Below are 27,210 nucleotides of genomic sequence, written 5' to 3'. Positions count from 1 at the left end.
CGCTCCTCATGCACTTTCACAGCATACAATTTATAATCATAGCACCGCAATCTCTCCGTCTCAGTCGCTACCTCCTCCTTAGCATGCAACAAACGGTCTGCGTGCTTTAACTGCTTCGAGGTTACTTTGGCGTTTTCCGCAGGCGTATCTGTAGTTAGCAGTCCCTTCAAGCGCAAAATTCAGTAGCCATTGCGCGCTGGATCAGCAGGGAGTGGGGAGCTTCTCACAGCTGCGACTGCACGGCGGCGTCCTCAACCCGCCATCTTGCCCATGCTGATAATTCCTAAAGGAAACACAACAAAGACTCCACAGCCCATTTGACATCTCAGCCTATCTGTCGCGCTGCAGTGGGCGAAAGACCTTAGATCTGGCATGGAGTGCCACCATTTTGAGTTGTAGCCAGTCCCGCCTCCTCTGCATTGTACACTTTTGAATCAGAGACCCTTTGTAAATCCAATAAAAAGGAGTTAAACCAGATTTACTATTCCTATTTCCACATCTACGTACATTGATGATATAATTTTATTTCTCAATGCAGGGTGTTTAGGGTTTTGGTAAGCCAGGTTACCATATGCATCCTCGATACCTCACTAACCTCTGTTTTGCTGCTATGAGTGTACCCTTTTTGGACTGTAGACGGTAAATTACTTCCGACAGGCTCCCCAGTAAATTCACCTCTGACTATCTGGCTCCCAGCGTTATTGTTTTGAATGTCTTCAAAGAAGCCCTGATTTTGGGGCATGTGTTTTATTGCAACATTTTTCCTCCAACCTCTCCAAGAGTGCCTTGACATTTGGGGGTCTATTTCACGCAACTTGGCAGGTATGAGAGGCAACTTATATAGCCTTTCACACAGTATATTTCGGACGTGTGCATGTCTAGCATAATTAGTGTCCATAACAAGAATCCCCTTTCTCTCTTAAGTCTTGGAAGGTTGAATTGCAATCTTGTTTTTTGCCTTTAATATTCTATTTAGTCTGGAGAAAGCATGCACCGTGCCCCCTGATCTCCGACACTTTTACATCTAGTGATCCGATACCTCCACAATTCAACTCAGTGGCTTACTTTCGTATAGTTAAAATGCTTACCTTTTATTATCCCAAATTTTTGTTGGAGGCCCTCAAATCCTTTTAACTACCCATTACAGTACATGCCACCATCCTGAAGCATCCCATCACTTCTCATTCCCCAAAAGCTTGTCTCTTCCACGCTGTGGTGAAGTCTTAATTCCCCTATAAAGGGATAAATGGAGAAGGGTATGTAGTCCATCCTTGGTTTCTACCCAGGTTATCCGGCATCTTCTTCATCGTATATAAATAACACTGGCGATTTTTGTAGATTACTACTTTGTTGTTGTTTTGAGTCCCAGGGGACCTCCCATAGTGACCTGCCTGCTAGGCTGTGGTCTAGTATAAACCACCCTTTCTCCGTCTTCTCCTTCATTCAACTAGGAATCTCTTGGCAAATAGTGGATCATATTCGGGAATCTGCATTCTCTGGCCTGTAGTGTGTTGTGCTGTCTTTATTCTTGGTTTGCCTCCTATACTGATATGCCCTCTCAACAGCTGCTGGACTTGAACAAGCCTAATTTCTCCCATCCACAAGGTCAGGGCTTCACATATATTAATTATTTTGGGATGTGCAGTGACCTTATCCATGACATTGTGAGTGTTCACTAGCTTTGCAAATCTACTTTAATAGATCTGTACAGGGTGGTATAATTTTTCCATACTGTTTCTCCTGTTGTTTTTTTTTCAATCTTTTTTGCGTTGGGTTATTATCAATAACATGATATAGAACTACAGCAAGAAAGGCATTGTGACATTAAGTATTAAAATGCAGCGAGTATAGATATAAACACGAGTTTTAAATGTCCTAATGAAGTGTAGCTACAATTAAACTAAGTTCATTTTTCTTGCATTTAGATCAATTTTAACATCAAACTACGTGAAAGAAAGATTGGGAAAACTGTGACCTAAACGGGTGGGAAACATGAACCAGGGTATTTGCAACCAGAGCCAAGGGATTATCTAGCGTAAGCTGACATTGTGTGGTGGTTAACAAATAGTGTACTAACATGGCACGCAAACCTCATTTCTCACAAAAACAAAAGGGAGCGGGGAGCAAAATAGTGGCAGCGAATAGCTTGGTGTTGTGTTGTCAAGATTGCAGAGGATAAGCATCGAGTTTAAGCATTGTGGTTATGCGTACTCAAGGTCAAGCAGTGTTTAATAAGATTTACAAAAGTAAATCTTCCAACTAACCATATGCCTATGGTGGAATGCCATCAACTATAGCATTGACTTAGAAACTGAATAAAAGTGTATCACAACCATGCTACAGTTGGTATTTTCTGAGGCCTCGAGTGTCCTCCCTTTGCAGCCCATACTTACAGCTTCAGCTCATATACACACCTACTGACACTAGGCAGAGAAGAATGGGGGTAGACTAGCTTCAAGTTGTGTCATAGCACGCTCTGCTAGTAAGTGAAACATCTAGGAAGTTGGATGACGAATATTTTTGTGGTGTATAAATGAGCCAAGGCTCAAATCTCCCCGTTATGCAAATCTGAGTAGCCAGTGGTGTGAGAAAGCTATGATACAACAGGTGAACAAAACTGAATCAAGTACTGATTGGCAGGAGGCACTGGCATCACCCAGGGAAGTAGCGATCACATCCAAACTACGCCTCGTAAAGCTTAAGATCCTCCATAGAATCTACTACACCAGAAACATGCTTTATAAGATGGGGAAAATCGACAACCACCTCTGCCTGTGGCAATGTGGGGCGCCTGGTACCTTCTTCCATACACTCTGGGCCTGTCACGCAATTGTATTATATTGGAAATTGGTCATGTCCATCATCACAAGAGTAAGTGGGAGCCCAGTTCCTCCGGAGCCCAAACGCTGCCTTTTGAATATTTGGGAAGCAACGGACCTTAATTCCATAGCACAGACTTGGGCGACACTGGGAATAATGTTGGCAAAAAGAAACATTGCTAAACATTGGGGTGCAGTCGACACCCCCACGATCACGGAATGGTGTAAAGATATGAACATGGCAATGGTGGTGGAAAAAACAGTGTATGTGTGCCGAGGTTGTTCTAAAAAGTGGGTACGATTATGGGGAGGTTGGAACACCTACAAGGGGGGGGATATGTGCATTACCAACGGTAACCCACAAAACAGAAATAAGTTAATTTGTACTAGACACTAATGTATGTAATGATATGAACTCGCGAAGCAATAACATGATCTATACTACGATAATGAAGGCAACAGATTTGTACTGTATTGAATGAGTGCACAGTGCTCTACGTGTAACTGTTGATATAACTGTACCATTCATGGTTAATAAAAACAAATAAAAAAAAAAAAAAACGGAACCAAGGATGGGCTGTTCTCAAACAGATGCAACAGATCTGCCCATGGAGTCCTACAAAGAGGGCAGCAAGCCTTTGCTCCAGGGAGATAATCATTTATTTTTTTCTTGGATAAAGTATGCTTTATGGAGAACATTAAACCGTACAAGTTTGAATTTAGTATTCCAGGGACGGGTCCGCCAATATTCTGATCTATTCCTCATCATGAAAGGCTTCCCCAAGGTCCATTTCCCCTTTGTTCTGAAGATCGGAGATCTGCATGTGTTCGGCAAGCACCTTGGCAAGCCAGCTAATGAGTCTGCAGACACCGACCAGCCTTTGCGTGTATGTATTGAATAACAGTGAAGTTGTGTTTAATAATATCAAGAAAATACTATATTTTATAATAAATGTGCAGAATTAATGTGTAAGCTTTAATGAAAATAAAAATGTGTTTACATGCAAAAATTATAGTAGGCAACCATATTTACATGTACTAGGCCTCAGACAGCTGGAGCAATATGGTCTGACAAGCTGACATAAAAAAAATGCTTAATGTGCATAAAATGTTTATTTCTTGAACTTCTCATAGACGTTTTTCATAATGAATAATAGTTGCATAAATGTTTATCTAATTGCAACTTTTCTACTTTAGACAAAGATCCCTGTTAACTAAGTATTAGGGATTTGTCATTTGGTGAGGTAATGAAGAAGTTCACATTTGAAGATGCTGCATTTCTAAAGGGATTGAATGATGTGAAAGTTTAAGCGAGTTAACATTGTATTTGATAATAACTGTTTCACTTGAAATGGCTGTCTGTGGACTACTGTATTCTTGGTGAGAAGACGAAGAGTGATCCTGTTCTCATGAGTGTATCAGAAGCTGATTGGTCAACCGAGGTGAGAATAAGCAACATGAAAATTGCAACAATATTTTGTTTGTCTATAATAGTGCGTGTTCCTAGAGCAGACCCAGACTTATTCATTCCTCATTCACTCTCCCTTTTCCTCGCTGCTTTGAGACTCTGAGTTTCTTGAATCTCTCTTGATGGGAAGTTCTGCTTTGATTGAGTACTAAATTATTGCGCTGACCAACCCTAACTCTTGCTTTAAGGTCAGTATAGAGCAGCTTAGTTATGAGTCTGCCGAATCCGAACTTTACCAACAGCACAAACTGGTTGTTCCTGTTCAGGGAGCTGTATGCTTTTTTCAGGTCCAATACTATTCATGCAGCACTGGGCAGGGACCTGGGATCAGGCTCCATGATTCTTAAGAACCTGCAGATGTTAAGTGAAGTGCACCTCCCAGTCACAAAGGCACTTTGGTCGGGGTGTATGAGGTGAGAAAATAACACTAATATACTGTCAGTCATGATTTTGCTTTGTATCTTATAGCCAGGATTGAGAATCAATCGCTAATGGCCTGTAAGAGGAAAGATTTTATTTGTCGCTATTAATAAAAAAATCATTGCCGTAATAGTTCAAATATTCTCATGCAGACACATGTATAAAAAAGGTTATGATCAATTAAAAATCAACAATAAGCAATGCAAAACAGCAAGGCGGAGGAGCCCCAAACCTTGGCTCAAAAGTCTCAGGAGAAACACAGAATCCACATTCTTACACAATAAAACTAAAAACTGAGTAATGCATTAAAAGTAGAATACAAAATGAAATATAAAGCATCCCTGCAAGGCTTGAGTATGAAAAGAAGTAGAAGTTCTCTAAAAGAGGGGGCAGTCAACCCTCCGCTAGTTTCGGGATCATTAAAACTACTGAGATCCACCAGAACTAACTAGACTGGCTTGCAGAGTTTTGTCAAATTCACATTTTTATTGATTCACTTTTATTGTTACTAATTTGTATAGCATATAATCTACCATTAGCAAGGCATTGTAATGCAATTTGGTAGTTCAAGGTATGACTTTCCATAAATTTCCTTTGCATACTGGAGTTGGGCTTGGTTTTGTAGATATACCACCAGTAAGTTGAATACAACAGTTTTAACAAGTTGAGATTTTGTTGAGGACTGAGACAAGGGGGCAGTACCAAATTGCTTGCATATTTTCTTGGTTGGTATGGATACCCATTGCCGTATAGCATGCAACTCTGACAAACACCACCTATTATTCCATAGTTTTGCACAGCAAATAGTTTCCTCCAATGTCACTCACTTGTTCTTTGAATAAGATGGATATGATGGATTGCTTGCTGGTAGAATGGCCACAAGAGAAAGTTAGCTTTTTTTTGTCATTGGTATAATGGGATATTCCTCAAAGCCTGCCACTTCGGTAACAAAACCATTTTCCAAAAATCAACGCAACACCACTTGCTAAATTGGTTGTATTGACACACAATGCAAACATTGAAAAGGAACTTGCCAATGCATACTACAGAAAACTCAACAATTTCTTGGTTCTTTTTAAATTATTTTTGCTACATGTGTACTAAAAAAGATATCACTGGTCAACTGTTTTAATATTTTTATTGTTTTTCATGAACAGTACAGAATGAAAGACAATTTGGCCAAATTCCAATTTCAGACACTGGTACAAACATTATCATTGCAATTTCTCAATACCATGCCTTGCATAGCAATATTAACATTGTCTCCTTATGCTGTATATTTCTGGTTCTCATTCTCACCTTTCCTCCCAAGCACACCTCCACATATTTACTTTGTAGCATAGCAACATACGACAGCATCTCTTCTCAAGAACCTCTTTCTCACTTATTGAATTTCGCAAGAAGCTGAAGACCTAGCTTTTCGAGTAGTACCACTAGGTGTGGCTAAGACGTAAACATGCTCAGCACCAGGATACCCTCCCGGGTGATAGTGCACTCTACTAATCAGCGAATCATCTGGTGGCTACAGCAGAGCGTTTTCAAAGTCCTATAGCACTTTTCTGGCGATTCTCATATCAATAGTCAGGCTTTTCTGCTACTAGCCCATTTCCAATGCCAAACATCCAAGGGGCCATTTACGGTTTTCCAGACCATTGTTATTTTACTCTTAGGCAGGCAGGGAATATGCATTTTTACCAGTCGTCCCAGGCAACTACTATAAAAGAAAAAGATCTCCAAATTGTCCTCAGAGCACATCTACTGCTCAACTTTGTGGTCATGACTACAGTCCTTCCCAAAAGATGCGTGTCACCATTCCCATATCATATGAATCAAGTCATTCTTAAAGTTTATGCAACTAATGTACCCCTCCAAAGCATCTCCGATTTGTTTTAAGCAATACCATTGAAAGGCTGGTAAGTTCTGCGCAGGTGGTAACTTGTTTTTGGGGCGTAACATATTCTGTTCCGTATTTTGCCTGAGATTCTCAGCGATTTGGTGTTGCATAGTGCCCTTTCTGGTGAACAGGTAGTTCTCCCATATGCTCTCACCACTCTCCCTAATTGCACAAACTGAAATAACCTTCAGTAAAAATCTTCCATAATCACCAGAATTGTCCTGGATTTCAGATTCCTAAACCAGTGCCACTGCTCAAGAACAAGTTAATAAATGTCAATAATTGCATCTGTCAAGTGGAGTCTTGCACATTGTCCGCTTTCATGTCCACTTCTCCTTAACTAATGTTCTAAGGGATGGAGACGAGCCAGAGTTTATGATATAAATGTATCAGCAATAAATTCTTAGTGACCTCATTTACATAGTCTGTGATTATCCTAAAAATCTGGCATGGCTTCGACCCTGATGAACACACGTTGTACAAAGTTAATGTAGAATCTCTTTTGGAGAGTTGTAGCTCTCACTACGCCTTTATTCACCTCTAGTTGGTGGAGTCAATAATGGCAGAATCAGCTCACATGGACTCCCTCTTGCGGTGCCATGAGGGGAGCCTACACGCTGTTTATTAATTAGCACAAGAGATGCATATTCATTAGTTTTAAATATTTTGGAAGAAATACCTCCCTAAACCCTTTGAATTATCCAATTCAATAGTGTCTAGTAGTCATAGAACTGGTAGCTCTCATGGATCCCGCTGTACACGGTTGCAATACACAAACCTATGCTGCATCAGATCAAGAGAGGCAGAGAAGTAAGCTCTGGTTAGGTGTCTGAGAAAACCATATCCGGGTCAAGAAGAGTCGGTATGAGGCTTGTTACAATGATGCTACTAACTAAAAAGGATCATGTAAGTGTGGTCCTTGGTTAGTGGTCCTGTGCTAAAATAGCCGTTTTAAAGCTCCAGTCTCTGACGTCCCCATGAAACAACCCTTTACAGATGCAGGTCTTCCTGAAGAAAAAAAGCCGGCCATTGTTTGAAATAAATGTCAAACATCTTTTAACATGAGAAAACTGAGTTTCCAACCACTGCCATTGTTGTAGCACAGTCACACAATGCACTGCTAACACTAAACAGTTACAGGTCTGTTTCGGAGGTCAAAAGTTGTAAGTTGATGCGTAGTACAGAAATACAGATGCAGGCATGGAAAAAATATGCCCAATAATTTTAAGGTGTATCTTTCACAGCTGCAAATTTGCTGACCTACATGCATCCTTCTTAAAGTGATGAGGGTGTTTACAGTTTGTTCTGCACATACACTGTTGAAGAACTTAAACAATGTTTTCTGTATCTGGAGTAAACAAGTTTTTATTAACAGTACTAAACATGAACTTCGCTGTAAATTCAAAGGTAGATTTAATAGCAGATGTATTTGGCATAGAGAGTACAACATTTTTACACTGTACATGTTTTGGAAAAGTTTGGAAACCAGACTAGTCAACGCTTGTCTGAGAATTCTTCACAATGTAATAAACGCCGCTTGAAGGTATCTTTTTCTCAGTGTTCTATACCAGATCATACTATGTCGGCCAGGTGTAAAAATGGTATGGTATCAGGTGCTGTAATCTAAAAGAAAGAAGCATATATACAATACTAATCAGTATCACATGAAATAAATAACATAACTGAGTAAGTAATTGATCGCACGGGCAATGCAAGGGCCAATTGCATGGTTATTATTACAACCTTCTTAATTGAAAAGACAGTGCAGTTTGCAGATTTCCATTCAGCTCAAGTACATAGGTTTGCAATCTAACAATTAGATATGCTTATTACTCAGATGTTTTACAAAACACTCAAGTGTTACCTTCAGAGCGCTTTTTTTACATGTAAACCAGATACCCATACACTGGGTAAGTGCACCCATAGGATCGGGGCACAGGCTGGTGTGGGTAGAGTCCAGCCCTACATGAAGAGGTAAGTTTGCTGGGTAAGATGGAGCAGCCCGGTGTGTTGACTGTTGAGGTAGCAGAACGCTAGTTCTGATCCTGAGGCAAGGTGGAGAAGGCCAGGCAGAAGAAGTTAGTGAAGGGAAAGATAGAGGCAGGCTATCTGCCGAGGGCAGTTAATAGTTTGGCCACGGTGTGCAGGTTCTAGGTTCACTTAGCTATCATGTTTCATCTTCCAATTACCAGTAGGCTTACTAAACGCTTTGAATATTAGAGGTTTTCCGAACTTCATGTAGATGTTCACTGATCACAATTGTAGTTTAAGAAATTTTTAAGGGCTCTACAGAACCAGGATTTGGTCTCTCCATCGTTTCAGGTGAAGGACAGTTGAGTACTGACAGTTCATTAATCAATATCATTAGAATATTCAGGCCAATGGGTTGAAGATCGGCTAGTCTGAAGCCTGGTATTCATGTGACCAATCCGCAGCCAGCTTATTCTTTCAAGTACCACTCACAAGAAAGAAACTCACTGCAACAACAATGGTCGACTCAAGCATCAAGACAAATGTAAACTGTAACCTGTAAGCAGCATCATGATGTGAAATATCTTCACTTACACTGGAAGATGGACTACCATGTTGTCCTTCTGGTGGCTGGTTCTTCCTTCTCTGTACACTTGCTTAAACATAAAATTCTAATTCTTGGTCACCCTACAAAAAAATCAGTTCATAATCAGAATATGTCACATGGATATGTCTTCTTTGATTGACAAACTGAGAAAAACAACTGTAGACAGCAACAGCTTTCCAGAACACACAAGTTCCTTTCTTTGGATGTGAAGAGATGTGGTCGGCCTCGAAAATGCTTGCACTATAACACAATGCACTAAGTTAGCCAGTTAAATAAAAGTTACTGCTATGTACAACATTTTTAAGCTCTCTTCAACTGACACAGCTAACAGCCATTCTATGTTACAAAGAACAATTTGTTATACCATTGAGAATACAGACAACGAAGTACTACAACAAATGAGATTCATGCATATGGTGTGGTGCAAAATGACAATTCCAGGTGACAAGTAATATGTAGGTAGCATCCATGCAGGACATTCTACTTTGGAGATCAAAAGATTGCTTACATGGCTGTAATGCATGGCTTGAACAACTGGAAACTCACTGTGCCAAAAATGACTCCACCCCCTAATTTCTTACCATGCTCGGGGGAAGTAGAAACACTGTGGGAAGAATGGACGGATGCATTTAACTATCCATTAAATTTTCACTCACTGAGGCTAATATATAAGCAGTTTGGGCAAAAAGGGTTTATGAATATTTCACACTAACAGAATTACAACGTTAGGTAAGCTAAGACAATGAAGCTCTGTAGAAATGAAGAAAAACCCAATTACATTTTGTAAACCACTATTAAGGATGAGCCTCGCTGAGCTTCAAGTTGGCTATGTTTTTGATTAGCTCTGGCACAACCTTAGTCTCCAAAGCCGGACCCAGTGAAAAATCTGAGTACACAGACGCTCACAATGAGGAACATTGTGGCAATGGAGGACAGCGGAACAGTATCAGCACCCTGGTAGTGGCGGGATACTGAGACTAGGATGAGGTTTGTGGGGCATAAGGGATCCTCCTTGGTACAACTGGAGCCTGGCATATATGGTAGGTGGAGGCAGTGTGACACAAAGGTGTGGGGGAGAGGAGAGTGAAAGGTGGATCAAGGGAGGCACATGGTCAGCTCTCGACCCCTGCCCCTCACTGCATGAAACCACCACCCAAGAGGGACAGCTACAGAGATCGGCTCCCATATATGAACCCGTGTAGGATAACCCTAGGGAAAGAAAAGAGGCAAGGTGTGAAGCCAAAAACGTTTCTTCAACTCAAGAGCTCTGGCTTCTAAAGAGAGTCAGGAGAAAACCCCCGAACTACCTGATAAAGTTGGGACAATAACAGCATCCCTCTTTGTGGACTTTGTTGATTTAGAAGACGCTTCAAGGTGGACACACGCCACATTTAAAACAAAATTTCAGCCTCTGGAGAACGGAGAGTGGACCTAAAAAATTGAATTACAAAACCTGAAGAGGGGTAAAGGCCTTAACCTTCGAATGGCAACTGTTGAAAGTACAATGCAGCACAAAAACACATAAACCAGAAATACGGTCAGTGCGATAGGTGTTCTAAAATCACTAAATTAGTGACAAAAAGTTGAACCTAGAGAAATGAAAATCTGTACCTTGGGCATGTACTCTTTCCAGGAGGAAGACTGGACCAAAAAGGAGATGGAGTTTTTCTGCCATGTAGTCCTTGATGGTGACAACTAATCCGCATTTGGCCCTGTAGGATATACATTTCCCAACGGAAATTCAGCTAGAAAGAATGGGGCCGATGCACTTTCAGGCAGAACTAGCTTCTTCAAAACAAAGAATCCCTCAAGCTATGGCTAAAGAAGTGTAATAAGACAGTGAAAGACTCCACAACTTTCACATCTTTTCAGATCTCAGCCTTGACACCCGACTCTGGGCATTCAGCCAACGTTGCGGTTATCAACCTGGTCAAGGATGGGAAGGCAAGTTTCCAGTTTCTTCATCCACAGGCTGCTATAGAATATACCGGTTGATGAGGAAAGGCAGAATCCCTCCTGAATAAGCTGTCTGTTACATGATTATCCTGAGAACTACAGAGGAAGAAACATCCAGTGGTGCTGCCTGAATTTTTCATCCATTACATGGCCTAAATGGGCAAGATGTGATGTGCAGATTCCTAGTTTTAATGAGGTCAATATTTCACCAGCATTGACATTTTGAATGTTACCTACTCTTTCTTACCCTCTTTTTACGCCCTGAATAATAGCTAGGGTGGACAGAGTTTTCAGGTAGGGAACACCGATACATAGAACACACAATTTTTTTTTTCGTGATATATTTTATTTCTGCAGCTAAGTACATTAGGAGTTCTGCCCCTGAGCCACTGCATTGATTGTTATGGAACCTTTTCCATTTCTTCTAAAACGATTTAAACCTAAAACAAAAACTCCTATTATGTTAGCAGGGTGTTTGATAACTTAATGGCTTGCCTGAAGGATTATGGGTGAAAGCAAATTTACAGGCCAACATAAGGAATGTTTTAGGGACCACTTCATGGTGCACATATCAAACAAGTGTCATGCTGCGAAATCCGCGGGGCCTTGGGCATGTCTGCCTCTTGGTCTTGTTGCTCTGAAGTTGGAACATGTACATGTGGTTTAATTTTAACCTGCAAGTCCACAGGCTGCACAGATGCTGGAGAGCCAGGTGCCTATCTTTCTTTCTGTGCACTGGCAAATGGGCAGTGTCTTAAAGTGTATGTGCATCTATTGCTCACCACACTCTGTTAAAAGAATGTGCAGGGACAAATCTTTTTTATACACTAAACACCCTTACCTTGGAAGCCTCTTTTGGGGACTGCTCTGTCCAAGAAACAGGAAATGACAATGTATTTCCCAATCCAACATGGACTAATTCTGCCTATATCCATCTGTTAATTTTCCACTCAATTCTGGTTGATTAACTTCCTGCATATCACTTTTTATTATCCTCGAACTTTATATTTTTCTCTTCAAAAGGAGCTGGAACCATCAGTATCGTGCTCCACAAAAAATGCTCCAGCAAAAGTCAAAGCAGTTGTTTAACTCCTAGTCACTTTGGTACTGGTTCTGTTTTTTAAGCTCTTATTACTCTGGTACTTAGAAGGGAATTCCTTCTGCTACATTTCCTGGAATCCTGCTCCATTGGCTTTGGTCCTCATCTACTTCAATCTGGGGCTTGTGAATGCAGTGTTCTTCTAATATTTGTAAACTTATTTCTCCTGCCTGGAGAATTTTTATGACTCTTTTCTTTATCTCCATTTAGCAGCCCTTCAGAAAGGCACCCGATGGGTCTATGTAATATTCAGAAATGTTAAACACATTGACTAAAAGAAAACATCCCCATAGTTCTGTTATTCTTGACAACAGAATACTGTGTGCAGGTTGCATCCAGAAGTTGACAAATCAATCCACGAAAAGTTATGATGAGCATCAATCCCAAAGTTACTGGAAGCATTGCATAACAGGCAGAGGTAAAGACATAGCACCTCAATTAGCATCTAAGTGTGTGAAGTATGTAAATGAAAAAACAAGATTATATTAGTGTAGCGGAAAATAAAGGTCAAGTCTACAAAAATGTGAATTAGGTGAAAGTGTCAAAGGAAGAAGACAAAGTAAACGGCGAAAACGGTATGGAAAAAACATAATAGCTAAGAAAATAAAACGTGCATGAGTGGTGACAGTTACAATCACAGCGCAGATACAAAAGAATGCCTTGCTCACAAAGTTATTGGCATAAAGTGTAAGAGGATAGGGCATTATGCAAGAGTATACAAGAGTGATGCAAAGAGAAGTACTAGAAGTGCAATAGGGAGTAAGTTAAGTGAGGAGGACAGTACTGAATATGTTCTTAACATGGTAAGTGAAAAACATTAGACTGAAATCAAAAACCCTAAACAATTGTAAATATAAACAGCAAGGATGTTAAAGAGGTAGCAGATTCTGGAGCAAGTTATACAATTGTACCCAAAGAAGAATTCCAGGATAATAGGACTTCTGCATATTTTTTTAGAAGATGTTGGATGTAAATCACTTTTAGGATAACATAATAGTTGAGAAGTCCACCCAAATGGAACATGGTGTCCGCTTGAATGAAGCACTCAAGGTTGAATGTCAAAGCACAAAAATGTTAAATGTATTTAGTTTAGATCATATGATAAAGGTGTTAAACTAGAGCCGATATCTAAGGTGTGTGAACGTATCTGGATGTGAAAGTGACTTCTCAGTTTTGGCCTTTGGAAAATTCTTCTCTTTCACTCTCAAATGAAGGGAACGAAAATCTTCCAACAGAGTTTTACTCCTCTTCCTGGTGTGGATCCAGGCCCCAGCAGTGTCCTGTGTAATTTCCAGTTCCTCAGAATTCAGATATTAATCAAGACTCAACAATATAACCCTATATTTTTAGGCATAATGAAAAGAAGACCCCAGGGGTCTCTGGCTCAAATTTCTGAAACTTAGCCAATTTAAAAGGTGCCCATGGGATGCCTGCAAAAGAAATCTGCTGAATTCAAAGCATTTTCATAGCCTTGGTGGGAGCCATTACTCTCACTGGAAGCTTTTTACAAAACAGGTGTTGCTGACATGTTGACTGATTATCCAGTGAAGTGTTAAGATGCATGCACAAGGTGTGTCTGTGGAGATGCTCGGCTCTGCCAGTTAGTCTCCAAACGCAAAACTGGTACCATCCATATTTCATAAACAGGGGAAGCAAAAGAGATGCCAGAATAGCTCGTTCCTGAAACAAAAACACATGTATATCGCACCTCTCAGCCGGAGCACCTACTCCCATATCGTTCTGCCAGCAATCACCTCTAGTACGGGCAGAGATGCTGCCACCTTTAGAAGCTGGTTTTTGCAGCAGATGTGACGGCATTTGCATCCCTGCGAAAGAGTGCTTAGTAAAGTGATGACCTGTGCCATTGATATGGCAGAAGTGGGTTCAAAAGAATTAGCTGCCTAGGCAACGGGGGCTGGAGATGGATGGAAATGTATTCATGGCATGGCGATCCAGGGGCTAGATGGGGAACCCCTTGGGAGGTCAAATCACCCAGAGCTCTGCAAGCACCGATGCTCTAATTTCCAGCAGATTTTCTCAGCTGAATACTTAAAGCTGTGTATGCTTGTAAAATGCCAAACCAGTCAGGCAAAAGCTTTAAAAAAACAAAAGTCCCACAAAGTTGATGAAAACAGTACTTCGGCCATGGGAAACTGATTAGAAGAACAAAAGGAAATAGTATGCTACAGCCAACCGAAATGGAGGAAATGAAAGTGTGAAGCACACCATCCAATGAAAAGTGAGGGCAGGATGTAAGCCCCTTTTAAGATTTTTATAAATTACAATAGATTTTGCTAGCGCTGTGCAGACTAAACCTAAAAAAGCCAGGTTTTCAGTGAAGGCCTGAGGTGAAGGAAGTCTGTTTCTTCTCGAAGATGTATTTGTGGTTGATTTCATAGTTTTGCTGCTACAATAAAAAATTACTGGTCCCCAGAAGTGGCCATTTAAATTCTCAGAATCGAAAGTAGTGAGAGGATGAAAGATCTCAAAGAGCAATAAGGTCGGTCAAATGAGAATTTGTTAGCAGAAAGGTCTGGAGGTTCTGTTATATGGCTTTATATACGATCATCAGAGCCTTGAAAGATATGACCACTAATCAGTAGCCAGTGTGGTGACCTAAGCACCTTAGTGATATGTGCATTTCATGTTGTCCCATCCCCAGTCAGATAGTTGTACCATGACAAGCTAAAGTAGTTTTTATATGGACAGGTAAACAGAGTTGGTATAGTCTAGCCTTGATTGAATAAGGGCATCAATTGTGTAATATGAAAAGTGAAGTCAATTACTGGGAGGATCTTATTAAGAGTGCATATTTGAAAACGCAAGTAAGAACAACACTGATAGATTGTGGCTCAAGCAAAAGTGTGTTATCGAGAAGGACCCCTAGGATGTCTAATGTGTTTGAGTCGCGGTGAAAGCCATTACATCTGGTCAGAGTGACTTATTCCATTTGACTTACCCAATGACCGATGTAATTAAGATTTCTGGTTTTGCGGTGTTCTATCTCACAACATTATTTGCCATTCACCACTGAACAGTGGCCCTTTGGAGCACCTAAACTCTTTGGTCGAGGCTAACACGATTATCTCACTAGAGCAATCTGATTGTATGGAAAATCATTGCACCCTGGACCATATTGCGGCTCTGCAAGTTATCACAGAGAAATATATGTGACCATTCAGAAATTCCCAGTCTACGCTGCATTCATCAACTTTTCCACAGCCTTTGATAAACTTAATTGGCCAACTTTGTGGAAAAAACGGTCTAATCTTGGAATGCACATCATTTTATTATGTTTATTAATAAGCCTCCATGGGGGCGTGGCCAAGCAACATGGCCGACAGGACTTGAGCCTCGTCGGCTCCCGGCTGGTCGCCACACAAATCCTGTAGTAAATGTACTTTCCAGGGCTCATGGCCAGGGAATAAAGGGGTCCACGAGCCCAGTCTGCTGTGGGGCATATCCTGACCCACTTTGGGCTGCTGGCAGGCAGAGGAGCGGAGGAAACGGCCCTGACGGTCCAGAGGCGGGGCAGACTTAAATCGAGGCCGCGGTCTGCGGCCTACCTCCGAGAGATAGTGGCGACCTGACGCCGGAGGGCCCACTGCCATCGGGGCCTCCCACAGCAAGAGGAGCGACAGTGATGGACCTGGGCCCGCTGCCAGCTGGGGCCCCGATGTGGAGAGAGTAGCCTGTGGCCTCCTGGTTGCTGCAGAAGGATCTGCCCGGACTGTCCGGAGGCGGGGCTGACGCAAAATGAGGTCGGGGTCTACGGCTTACATCCGCGAGACGGAGGCGACCGGAAGTCGGGGGGGGGGGGGTCACTGCCCATCGGGGCCTCCCGCGGCGATAAGTGAGACGGCGACCGACCGGGGCCCGCTGCTGGCTGGGGCCCCGACGTGGAGAGAATCGCCTGTGCACGCCCGCTTTCGGCGGAGGGATCGGCCCGGACTGAGCAGCGGCAGAGTCGATATAGCTTGACGTCGGGGTCTGCAGCCTGTGCCCCCGCGAGACGGGGGTAACCTGACACCGGGGGGCCCACTGTCATCGGGGACTCCCGCGGCGAGAGGAGTGACGCCGACGGACCGGGGCCCGCTGCCAGCTGGGGCCCCAAGGTGGAGTGAGTCGCCTGAGGCCGCCTGATCTCTGCGGCGGGACCCGGAGATACCATCGGTGCCGGGCTGCACCGGGGAGTGGAGGGCCCGGGGAGCGTGGCTGGAGCCCCGCGGGCCTTCCCCCTGGAGAGGTAATCCAACCTGAGAGACGCCTGTTGACGTCTGCCGCCTCGGCGGGCTGCGGGGAGCCTGACGTCGGGACCGAGTTCCGAGGCAGGTGAGCCCAGTAGATGGACGATAGGGGTGCCCTCTGACCCTCCTGTCCTGGATTGGTGGAGTGGTGGTTGGACGGAGGGGGCACCCCATGGCATCGGGACTCTGAGGACCTGCAATCCTGTGGGTGAGACTGCGGTCCGTCGTAGATTGGCGCCCCAGGTGCCCTGGAATGAGGCGGCTGCTGGTGTTGGTGCGGCTGGGGAGATCCTGAGAGCCGGCCTACCGGGAGGGCTGCAGGGACGGTGAAGGAGCTCCTGCAGACATCTGTGGATCGCCGGGGGGTCCGCTGGGCCCTCTTGTTGAACGACGCGCATGTGGAGTGGGACTGCCCGGCTTGGCGACACCGCGACTGAGGCTACTGATTCGGGGCATGGGAGACTGAGGCTGGGCTGCGGGGTGTGACTCCTGAAGGGCTTTGGAGGAGGTGTGTGCGCCAGCCCTTGTGGACCGAACTATAGGGACACCTTCGACTGAGCGCCCTATGGTCTGAGCTGCTGGGGAGTGACGGTGGCCTTTGTCTTAGCTGCAGGCCCTGGTAAGAACGTCCTGAGCAGTAGGTGCGGCCCCCACTCACCTGTGTGATCTGCCGTGGTATGTTGGGTCTGGCCCCAGACGCGGTGTTGGTGTTGAGCCCCGCCACCGTGGACACTCCGTGAGGGGCCCAAGTAGCGTGAGAGAACCATGGTGGTGAGTTGATGCGGACAGTGTGTGAGTCAGACGTTGGCGAATAGCTCGTGCATCACCTTCATCCGCACGGGTTGTAGCGTGGGGCTCGTGGGACTTCCTTTGCTATCAGGGGAGCCCTGAGGGGACTCTTTTCTGATGTCCGCAATGCGTAAATATAGAACGCCCTGGGCTTCGCAGCCCAACACCATAACGCAATATACTATACAGCGGCTCCCCTCGCAGAGGATCACGCGCCAGTCGGGACAGGATGAGGGGGATCCAACTACCGAAGAGCCCTCCCGGGCGGAGCTGTTAAAGGCGATTCAGGGGTCCCATTCTGCCCTGGAGCGTCAAATTGAGACGGTATCCATCGACGTGAATTTATTAAGGACTGACCTGCGCAAAGTGGCCGACAAGGTTACGGATGCGGAGGGGAATATCGCCCAATTGCAAGGGGAGGTGGCGTCCTCAAAAAAACAGTCTTGCAACTTCCTGCCACGACAGAGGCGCTGGGACGGAGAGAAGAGGATGCGGAAGGGAGAGCACGCCGCAGTAACATAAGGGTATTGGGTATTCCAGAACGGGCGGAGGCAGGCGGCCCAGAACACTTCCTGGAGCACTGGATCCGTACTGCATTGTGTCCTGCAGGTCTGTCGGACGTATTTGTGATTGAACGAGCCCATAGAGAGTTGGTTCCGCCACCGAGCCCCGGAGCTCCACCACGGGCCCTCATTGCCAAGATCCTCAACTATCCCGATAGAGACTGCATCATTAGAGCGGCGAGGGAGTCTGCGGATCTAACGTTTGAAAATGCAAGGGTCTCCATCTTTCCGGACTACACCCAATTGGTCCAGGAACAGCGGAAGTCCTTCCTGGCAGTTAAACAAAAGCTCCGGGAGTTGCACCTACAGTATATGCTGCTCTACCCGGCTAAACTTAAGGTTATCTCCCAGGGAAAGGCGCACTTCTTCGAAGCGCCGGAGGAAGTCTGGGAGTGGCTTGAGATTAGGGGGGATGCCCTTCCTCCAGGAGAGCGGGGAGGAAACCGCAGCACGTGGGGGACACGACCGCGGGGAGGCGCACCAACAGGCGACGACGTAGGTCCCACATGGATGAGAGAGAGGAGGGACGGCGAGTCACAGTGGGAGAGGATGGAGCCCACCGCCTGGAATTGACAGAGTCTGAACTCTTGCCAACGACATCAAAGACTCGCCTGTTGGGAGAAGTACTTGTTCCAGATACGCTGCAGCCCACCACGGATATTATTTCACCTACCAGTGCTACGATTCCAGAGACGGCAGGGGCTCAGGGCCCGATATCGGAAGCCCTGTGCTGAGGAGTGGAAGTGGTCCTGTGTGGTTTGTTGGACTCTGGGCCTGGTGGCTGGCCGAGCTGGGGCCGCTCCCAAAAGGGGGACCGCACTCAGTATAGTGCTTGAAGGAACCGGGCCGCTCATGTAGGAAGCAAAGGGTTGGACAAAGTATGGGATCCTCAACTGTAATGGCCCTAGACCTGTATTAAAGCTGTGAAGGCAGCCTTGCGGGTAGCTGGGTGGGGGTGTGGGAGTGTTGCCCCTTTATTTTTGGGGAGGTTTAGCCCTGTTGGGCGGATGCGGTGGCTGTGCACGTCCTGTCACCAGCATGGGAAGGGCATATCGGCAAGTTGGCAAGTTGTGTTGTTGCAAGTATATTGCTCGTGGGTGGGGAGAGGTTCTGGAAGGGGTTGTTGAAAGGGAATGTTTTAGGCATCGCATGTATTACATTTCGGGCACTGGATTGGAGGGACACCGGAGGTAACGTACTGTGGGGATATGTGCTACACCAACAGCCATGGGATACAAGGTTATGAGCTGGAACGTGAGGGGACTGGGCACATGCACTAAAAGGTACAGAGCTCTTTCTTTTCTCCGTAAGCACGGGGTCTCAATTGCATGCCTCCAAGAGACCCATCTTACAGATGAGGGAGCGCAGAAGCTGGGAAAAAAGTGGCTGGGTCAGGTGTTCCACTTCTCCTTTTCTACGTATGCTAGAGGGGTGTTAGTTTGGGTGGCGCCAGGGGTCCCGTTCGCAATCCAATATGTAGAAGCAGACATACAGGGCAGATACCTGCTCCTCAGGGCAAAATTAGATGGTAGGAACATTATCATTTTGAATACATATGCGCCCAACGTGGACGACCCGGGTTTCTTCAAGGCCCTCCAAGATGTCCTGAGTCATGATTTGGGGGCCCCAGTCCTGTGGGTCGGGGATTTTAATTGTGTTCTTGACCCGGTCCTACATAGGTCCCCACCCCGAGATGGTACAAAACCCCGTATGACTGCGCAGCTTAGGGAGGTTATGGAAAACATAGGGGCAGTGGATATTTGGCGTGAGACAAACCCGACGCAGAAAGTCTATACCTGTTTTTCCCCTACTCATAACACATATAGCCGCCTTGATAGGATCCTGGTAGCAAATGCTGAGCTTAAGGTTGCTGCCCATAGAGGTTACCCACCAAGCTCGCTTTTTATCCGATCACTCCCCGGTGGCATGCATGGTGAGCTGGGGTGTCCCAGTTGCCAGTCCTCAGACGTGGAGGCTTCCGGTGGATATCCTCCATGACCAGGTAGGGAGGGCACATGTAGAGACGGCTCTCTGGGATTTTATAGACCTTAACTGGGAAGAGGGGGACCTTTCGCTGGCCACTAAATGGAAGGCCCTAAAGGCGGTAGTGAGGGGAGCCTGCATGGGACTTACTTATGGGGTCCGAAAGCAGCTTCTACAGGAGCTCCAGATGGCAGAGCATAACCTTTTAAACGTCTAGGTTGCGGCGTCCCCATATGATATGCAGAGGGAGGAGGAGCAGACTGCCCGAGTGCGGCTGCATGATATTCTTGACCGGCTCGATAAATATACCTTAGGCCAATATAGGCAGCGTCTTCATAGGGAGGGAGACAAGTCGGGCGGATACTTGTAATATCTCATACGCAGATGATGCCTTGTTTTATTTGAGAGCCCCGAGGGAGGCTCTCCCATTATTGCTATACCATCTAGATAGGTTTGGCGAGGCGTCGGGTTTAAGGCTCAACAGAAACAAGTCCCTCATCTTTCCGTTGTCGGGTTTTACGTTGGTGCCCCAGGAGAACTTGCCTGAGCTCTGGCTGCGATGGGAAAGGGAGAGCTTTCGTTATTTAGGTATTCAAGTGGCTTCCACGGATATACAACTATTAGCCCGCAATATCGATCGGGAGATAAAGTCCCTGCAGTTTCCTTCTGGAATAACCTGCCGCTATCTCTCATGGGTCGGCTGGCCATCACTAAGATGGTAATGCTGTCTAGGACACTTTACGTCCTCCAGAATACGCTGTGTCCTCTCCCCCTAGGGTCTTCCGGACCCTGAACACGTTACTTATGTCACTACTTTGGGCGGGCTGTCGCAGTAGAGTAACTCTCCAAACAGTGGTGCGCTCCTATGAGGAGGGAGGCCTAGAGGCCCCGCGCTTTGACTTATATTATTATGCTGCGCAGCTGCAACCGGCTGCAGATGGTTTGCGGATGCAGACGTTTGGGAGACGCAACTATTGGCAGGTACCGCAACGGTACAGGAGTTACGGGTGGCTTTGATGCGAGGCAGGGGAACGAATGAGACGTTGCCCTACGTAGTATGGCACACGGCGAGCGTTTGGCACCGATTTATAGAGAGTGTTTTGCGAACAGCGCCCTTTCACAGGGACTTCGCGCTCTGGATCCTAGCTCCTATGGTGACACTGGAACAACATATGTCCTTCCGTGCCTGGCGCGAAGGGGGCTGTGAATCCCTGGCTGACCTATACCCCACCGAGACTTTTCTAACTTATGAACAAGCGGAAGAGACCTTCGGCCTTGGGAGTGGGCAGTATCTACATTATCAGGGTCTGTGCGCTGTAGTGCAGTCAATTTGGGCTCAGTACCCGGAGGCAACCCCAATGACCCACACCTTAAATGTTCTTCTATCTTGCGGCAGAGGACGCAGGCTCATTTCCCTGCTATATGCAGCCATGCGTAGGGACTCTGCACCGACGGTGCTTCCGGCCTGGGTGGCTTGGGAAGCAGATTTGGGCACGCCGCTGGACCAAGGGCAGCGTAAGCGCAGAGGATTTCTAACACAGAAGGTCTCATGTAACGCATGCTTTAACCCCTTGACGGTGCGGGTGATTTATGGCGTGGTTCGAACGGCCCCCCGGCCGTCCTCCGCACACACCCACTGTGATGTCGGACGGCTGCCGGCCGTCCGACGCATGCAAGGGGTTAAATTGATACATTTTAATTTCCTACACCGCACCTACCATACGCCAGTCATATTGAAGCGTTATTCCGCAGACAGGGGGGATAGTTGCCCCAGATGCAGCGCAGAGAGGGCGGGTTTCCTGCACTTGGCCTGGGACTGCCCGTTAATTAAGTGCTTTTGGGCGAGTGTTGTAGATTCCATTTATGCCGTTACGGGCCTCCGCATCCTTTTGACACCTTAGCACTGCTTGTTGGCGCTGGTTACTAGGCAGAAGAAACGTAAGCTGTCCTAGTCCTACAGATTATTGCAATTGATGTTAGAGCTGGCTAGGCGCAGGGCGGCTATCACTTGGATGGGACAAAGAGCCCCAGAAATACACACATGGCTCAAGGATGTGAGAGAATGGTCCCTAGCCGAAGAAACGCATATGCAGCGCAGTAGGAGAGATGAGAAATTACAAGAAGACCTACTTGCCTGGTGTGCTATGTGTATCGCGGGATTGGGAGGGAGGGGTCAATCTTCCCACAGTGATTCAGAGGGGACGAGCGGCAAGTTATGTTCGCCGCAAGGATCAGAGTCGGGTGAGGAGGCTAGGGGAGACTCCTAGGTTGTAGATTGTACAATGTATAGTGCAGGGCCTGGTTGTTTACTCACGATGTTGCCTCTTGTCTATATGATGCTTTCCTATGCCTCATGGGTTTGCGTGTCTCCGGGTAATGTCTATATCCAGCATAAGTGCCATAATGAGTCAGTCGATCTGTGTACGTGTATTGTTTTTGATGCCAATTGTTTTTTTTTTTTGTAACTGTAATAATATAAAACTTGAAAAATAAAGTTTAAAAAAAATTAAATAATAATAAGCCTCCATTCCTCCACCTGATGCCAGATACTGTTAGGCGGGGATCGGGGACAATCTACAGTTATCCCCACATAAAACCGTTTGAAACAAGGGTGTTCGTTAGCACCACTACTTTGTCCCTTTATATATCGGACCTTTGTCTCTTCATGTGGCTCTTATTGGAGTTTCGAATCATGAATAAATAAAGCATTGAAGCACCTCTTAAATAAATCATTGAGGACTTCCGCTAAGGTGTTCTAATCACGGCTGTAGGGGCCTTTGAGCTTTGCAGAGAGCAGACTGAAGATAAACTTTGTGTCTTCTTTTGGGGGCTAAGAAAAAGTTACTTTAGCAGAGATTTCACTATTACAGCCTTCCATGTACCCCAGAAATGTCATGTGTAAAGGAGTTGGTGAAGCATCTAAGTGGGATTTCACCAGCAGCTGATAAAAGTGGTTTCCTAAACTGAGATTAACTGAGGTCTTCGCCTGGAACCCAAGGGTCGACAGATGTTTAGGGCGTGTAGAAATAGCTCGTTGGTGACACATGTAAGGAAGCCAGATGCGTCTCTGAGCATTTTAATTGATAAGGGACTTAGCTATCAGATGTTCAATTAGCAGAAACTAGTGTGAGAGGAAGACCAACTATTACACAGGGAAAGATTTGAAGAAAAAAAAAAAAAGAGGACAAACCGCCCTGCATTGGCATACATAACATAGCCACTGGTTGATGTAAATTAGACATATCTGATAGGCCCTCCCCAGTCAAACTAATTGGAAAAGTATGATTCACTGAATTACTACCAAGGACAGCTATGCCTCAGTCCTGCTAAGCCTCCACAAGAGGGATGAAGTGACGGAATAGCTGGCATTCTATTTTCAAACATGACTGCAGATACCAGCAGACTAAATTAAAATTGAATATGCCTACACTGTATCATAGAGACAGAGGAGACAGACAAGAAGAAAGGCGGCAGGACTTTTCTATCTATGCTCTCAGGACCTGCAAATACATCACATTACCGATAAGGATCTCCCCAACGCTGCTCCAATTTACGAAATAGTTCCTCTTAAAGAACACTACATCACAATGCAATAACCAGCTACCTCTCATACCACTTGTTAATTGTACGCTTGCCTTAGCTTAGACCCTGTACAGTGCTCCTCTGCCTTTTTGGATAGATTTAGACTATAGAAATACCATCTTCATACATACATAATGAGACACTGGACTCTATTCTTCTTTTGGTTATTAGTTCCTTTACTGGCTGCAAACACATAGCATTTTGCTAATATACAAGCAATCTACAAACTGAGATGAACATTTTTAATGTACACAAATGAAACTTCTCTATTTTACAGAAATAAAACACCAATAAAACATGTTCAAATAATTATTGTGTGAAACTAAGGGACAAATAGGTAGCTATTGTTCAAAAGTTATAGTACCAGGTGGGCAAGCTCAACTTACGCTTGACGTGGGAATGTTGAAATTCTATTCAGAATTCGAAGAGGTTTTTTTTACCTAGAATAAAAACTAATAAGATGCTATAATCGTTTAAAATAAAAAAACTAAAGAAATCCACATGGGTTAGAGTATGTTGAGATGAATTTGAAAACATGAAGGATGAGATTAAGAATGTACACGCTATAAATGTTTAAAGTAAAGAGACACACCATAGTGTCAACAAATGTAACTGCCAATGTTATAGGAAAGGTACGAGTCTGATGCATGATGGACGTAATCTTATATGCTTCTTCCGAATGAAGTGAAACACCTAAAAACGCCACTCTGTCAGTGAGCAGGAAAAATTAGCTGTACTTTGGACATTCGGGCACTTTAGATTTACCTAGAGAGATTCATTTATGTAGGATTAAATGCTTGCTGAAGCTGGGAAGAGCACACACCAATGTCCCATGAGGGAACATGTAAAGCTCAAAACGAACTATTGTGGTTTTCCAAAACTCCAAACTGTGGAACTTACTGGCCTACGAACACGCCCCAGAAGGTGGCAGACAGGCAGGCTGACACAGTCGGTACAGTGGATGAGACATTAAATATACGTTGGGAAGTTTTTGCAAGTATCCTGGTCCTTTGCTGAAGTAAGCCTTGTACTACCTTGACTTTGTTCCTGGACTCCACCTGACTCTAATGGCGTGCTTTCCAACAGGTGTCAAACACAATCTGATCACCAGGTTCTGAATCTTCTGCAGTTTATTCATGATTTCTCGGGGAACCCAGTCAGTCAGTCAAAACAAACTTTATTTGGTTTGTTACAACCATAAAAGTACAATTTACCTCTTATCCTACTAAAAAGAGAAACATTTAAAACAGATACATAACACGGCGGTATCAAAAAACATACTACTTCTCGATATACATATAATTGACTATCATTTTTAAAATCGGAGTATTATAACAGTTAAATTAATAAAATCACTTAATTGATGCTTATACAACACCTCCTTAATCATGCAGCACTTACTACTGTAAACACTAATTGTTTCACCCTTATTTAATGTCGAGGACTTGCATTATTAATTCTTACTCTGTGCATTTAAGGAACACCTTAACTTTATTCATATATTTCCCCAGGGCACAGGCTATATCTAAATTCCCCATTTCCACCAACAGATTAGCGGCTTGCATCCTGTTCGTAATATTATAAAATTTAAAAATCGGACATAAAAACTCCTTTCGTATATCTAATACCCACATACAATCTAGTAAAATATGTATAATATTGCAGGTAGTACCTAAAGTGCAAGTGCAATCACCATTACATCCTATCATTTGATTTCAAGCTCCATTATTAGCGTAACATGGGTTTATTCCAATTCTCATTTTTAGGACTTCCCTCCTTAAGCTATGACTTGGTAGCCGGTCCACATTGGGAAAATGTTGGTCAAGCTCCCAGGCCGATGTCATGTCTGCTACCGAGCTTTTTTGTAATAGGTACTCCCGATCATAAGTACGGGACATATCAGTCCCTTGGAGCCTTATTTCTTTCTTACCTATTATTATGTGGTCTAGCAGAGGGCAAACCTTCAGTTCGAGCACCCTATATGCATTACTTATTGATGCTCTGGTCTCTTTTGCCCAGGGTAACTCGCTCGTGGCAATTTCCTCTTTGGCCCACTGAGAGAATTTGAAAAGCTCCTCTGCTCCCAATCGCTGCCAGAATCGTACAAGGGCCATACAGGCAGTTATTGCCCACGAGGTAATTCCCAGCTCAAGTCTTGCCGCCTGTACCATAGATGATTTAGGCAGCATGAATACGCTTTTTAATATATTTCCCTCCTCTCTATCCCAGGAGGTCTTACCACTTAAGTAAATGACTTCGGCTCCATACAAGAATTGAGGGGGCACCATTGCTTGGTAGGCTTTTAGGACCGGTCTATCCGACATTTCTCCATAGGTATTATTGAATCTTTTTAAGCCTTTCACAGTCCCCTCATTTTTAATGCTTGTAAATGAGTATACCATTTTAGGGTACCAGAAAACCACATTCCCAAATATCTATAATCAGCTACCCTCTCAAGCAATACAGTGCCCAGGTACCAAGAAAACTTTGTTTTCCTCCTACCGAAGCAAACAATTTGTTTTCTCCATGTTTACTACTAGTTTTTTGCTTGTACAGTATTCTTTGAATCGATTTAATTTTCTTTGGAGGCCTATCTCCGTCTGCTCCTTGATTACCAGATCATCAGCATAGAGGAGGCACGATATCTGGTTTCCTCCCAGTTTTGGGTTCGCCCCTCTGACCTCTTAATTTTTGGGGTAGGTCTGCTAAGAACAGAGAGAATAGTAGGGGGGCGAGTACACACCCCTGCCTTAAACCGTTCCCGATTGGGATTCTCTTCGTCAATCCTCACTCCTTATCCAGAATTATCTGTGCCCAATTTTCTGTATGCAGTGCTTGGATTAGGGCCAGCAGGTCACCCTGTATTTCATACCCTACCAATGTTGACCACAGTTGCTCCCTGTCCACCAGATCGAAAGCTGCACGGAAGTCCACGAAACAGCAGAATAATTTACCCCCCTGATCGATGACTTTCGTGCAATGGACCAAAGAGCAAAGCAGTGGTCAACCGTTGAGTGGCCTTCTTTGAACCCCCCCTGTTCTGGTGGTACTATCTGTTTGTCATCCACCCATTCCTTTAGTAAACCCAAAATTGCTTTAGAGAAAACCTTTTCGCCTATATCCAAAAGGTTTATTAGGCGGTAGTTTTTTGGGGAGTTTACATCACCTTTTTTATGTATTGGCCTAACAATAGCCCCTTTCCAATTATCTGGGAAATTGCCTGTGTTTAAAATTCCTTGGAACATATTAGAAAAAACTCCGCCCACCATTCTATGTTCGTTTTTATTATAATAGCTGGTAAATTATCAGGGCCTGCAGCCCGTGTTGGGTTTAATTTGTTTATTATACCTCTAATGGCATCTGGGGAGAAGTGTACTTTTGTTTCTTCCCTTATTCCAGGCCAGACATTGGCTGTTCTTCCCTCCCTGTTTGGCCATTTACCGTAGATTTCTTCCAGATAGGTCACCCACTTGTCCTCTGGCACCGAGCAGTGTAGAGTTCCTAAGACTTTCCCCGTGCATTCCTGTATTAACTTCCAAAAGCCTCTCACATTTTTTTCTTCAATTGTCTCAAGTAAATTCCCCCAACATTTATCCTTATAAATCCTTTTTTTATCTCTAATAGTGGCCTTATATTTTATTTTTAATTTCCTAAGTTCTATTACCGCTTCATCACTATAATTACCTCTTAGGCGTCTCTCCTGTTTTCTGATACCGACCTTTACTTTCCGGCATTCGTCATCAAACCAATGGTTGGTATTACTGGGGTATGGTTTCACATTATTTACTGATTTATGTTTACCGTGCTTTAAT

The 27,210-nt window shown here is 44.5% G+C and overlaps 1 long non-coding RNA gene across 1 annotated transcript in view; it reads right to left on the bottom strand.

Moving 5' to 3' along the window:
* Nucleotides 1-5,836: 5,836 nt before the first annotated feature.
* Nucleotides 5,837-27,210, bottom strand: part of LOC144823837 (uncharacterized) — a 70,057-nt gene continuing 48,683 nt past the window's right edge. Inside the window, exons 3-4 of the long non-coding RNA XR_013608840.1 lie at nucleotides 9,167-9,259; nucleotides 5,837-8,224 (exon numbers count right to left, since the gene is read on the bottom strand). This is a non-coding gene — a long non-coding RNA (uncharacterized LOC144823837). The remainder of the gene's footprint in view (nucleotides 8,225-9,166; nucleotides 9,260-27,210) is intronic.

This window comes from Lissotriton helveticus, chromosome 3_1 (assembly GCF_964261635.1).
Source record: "Lissotriton helveticus chromosome 3_1, aLisHel1.1, whole genome shotgun sequence".
Lineage (NCBI taxonomy): Eukaryota > Metazoa > Chordata > Amphibia > Caudata > Salamandridae > Lissotriton > Lissotriton helveticus.
This window is presented reverse-complemented; position numbering and strand designations above follow the sequence as displayed.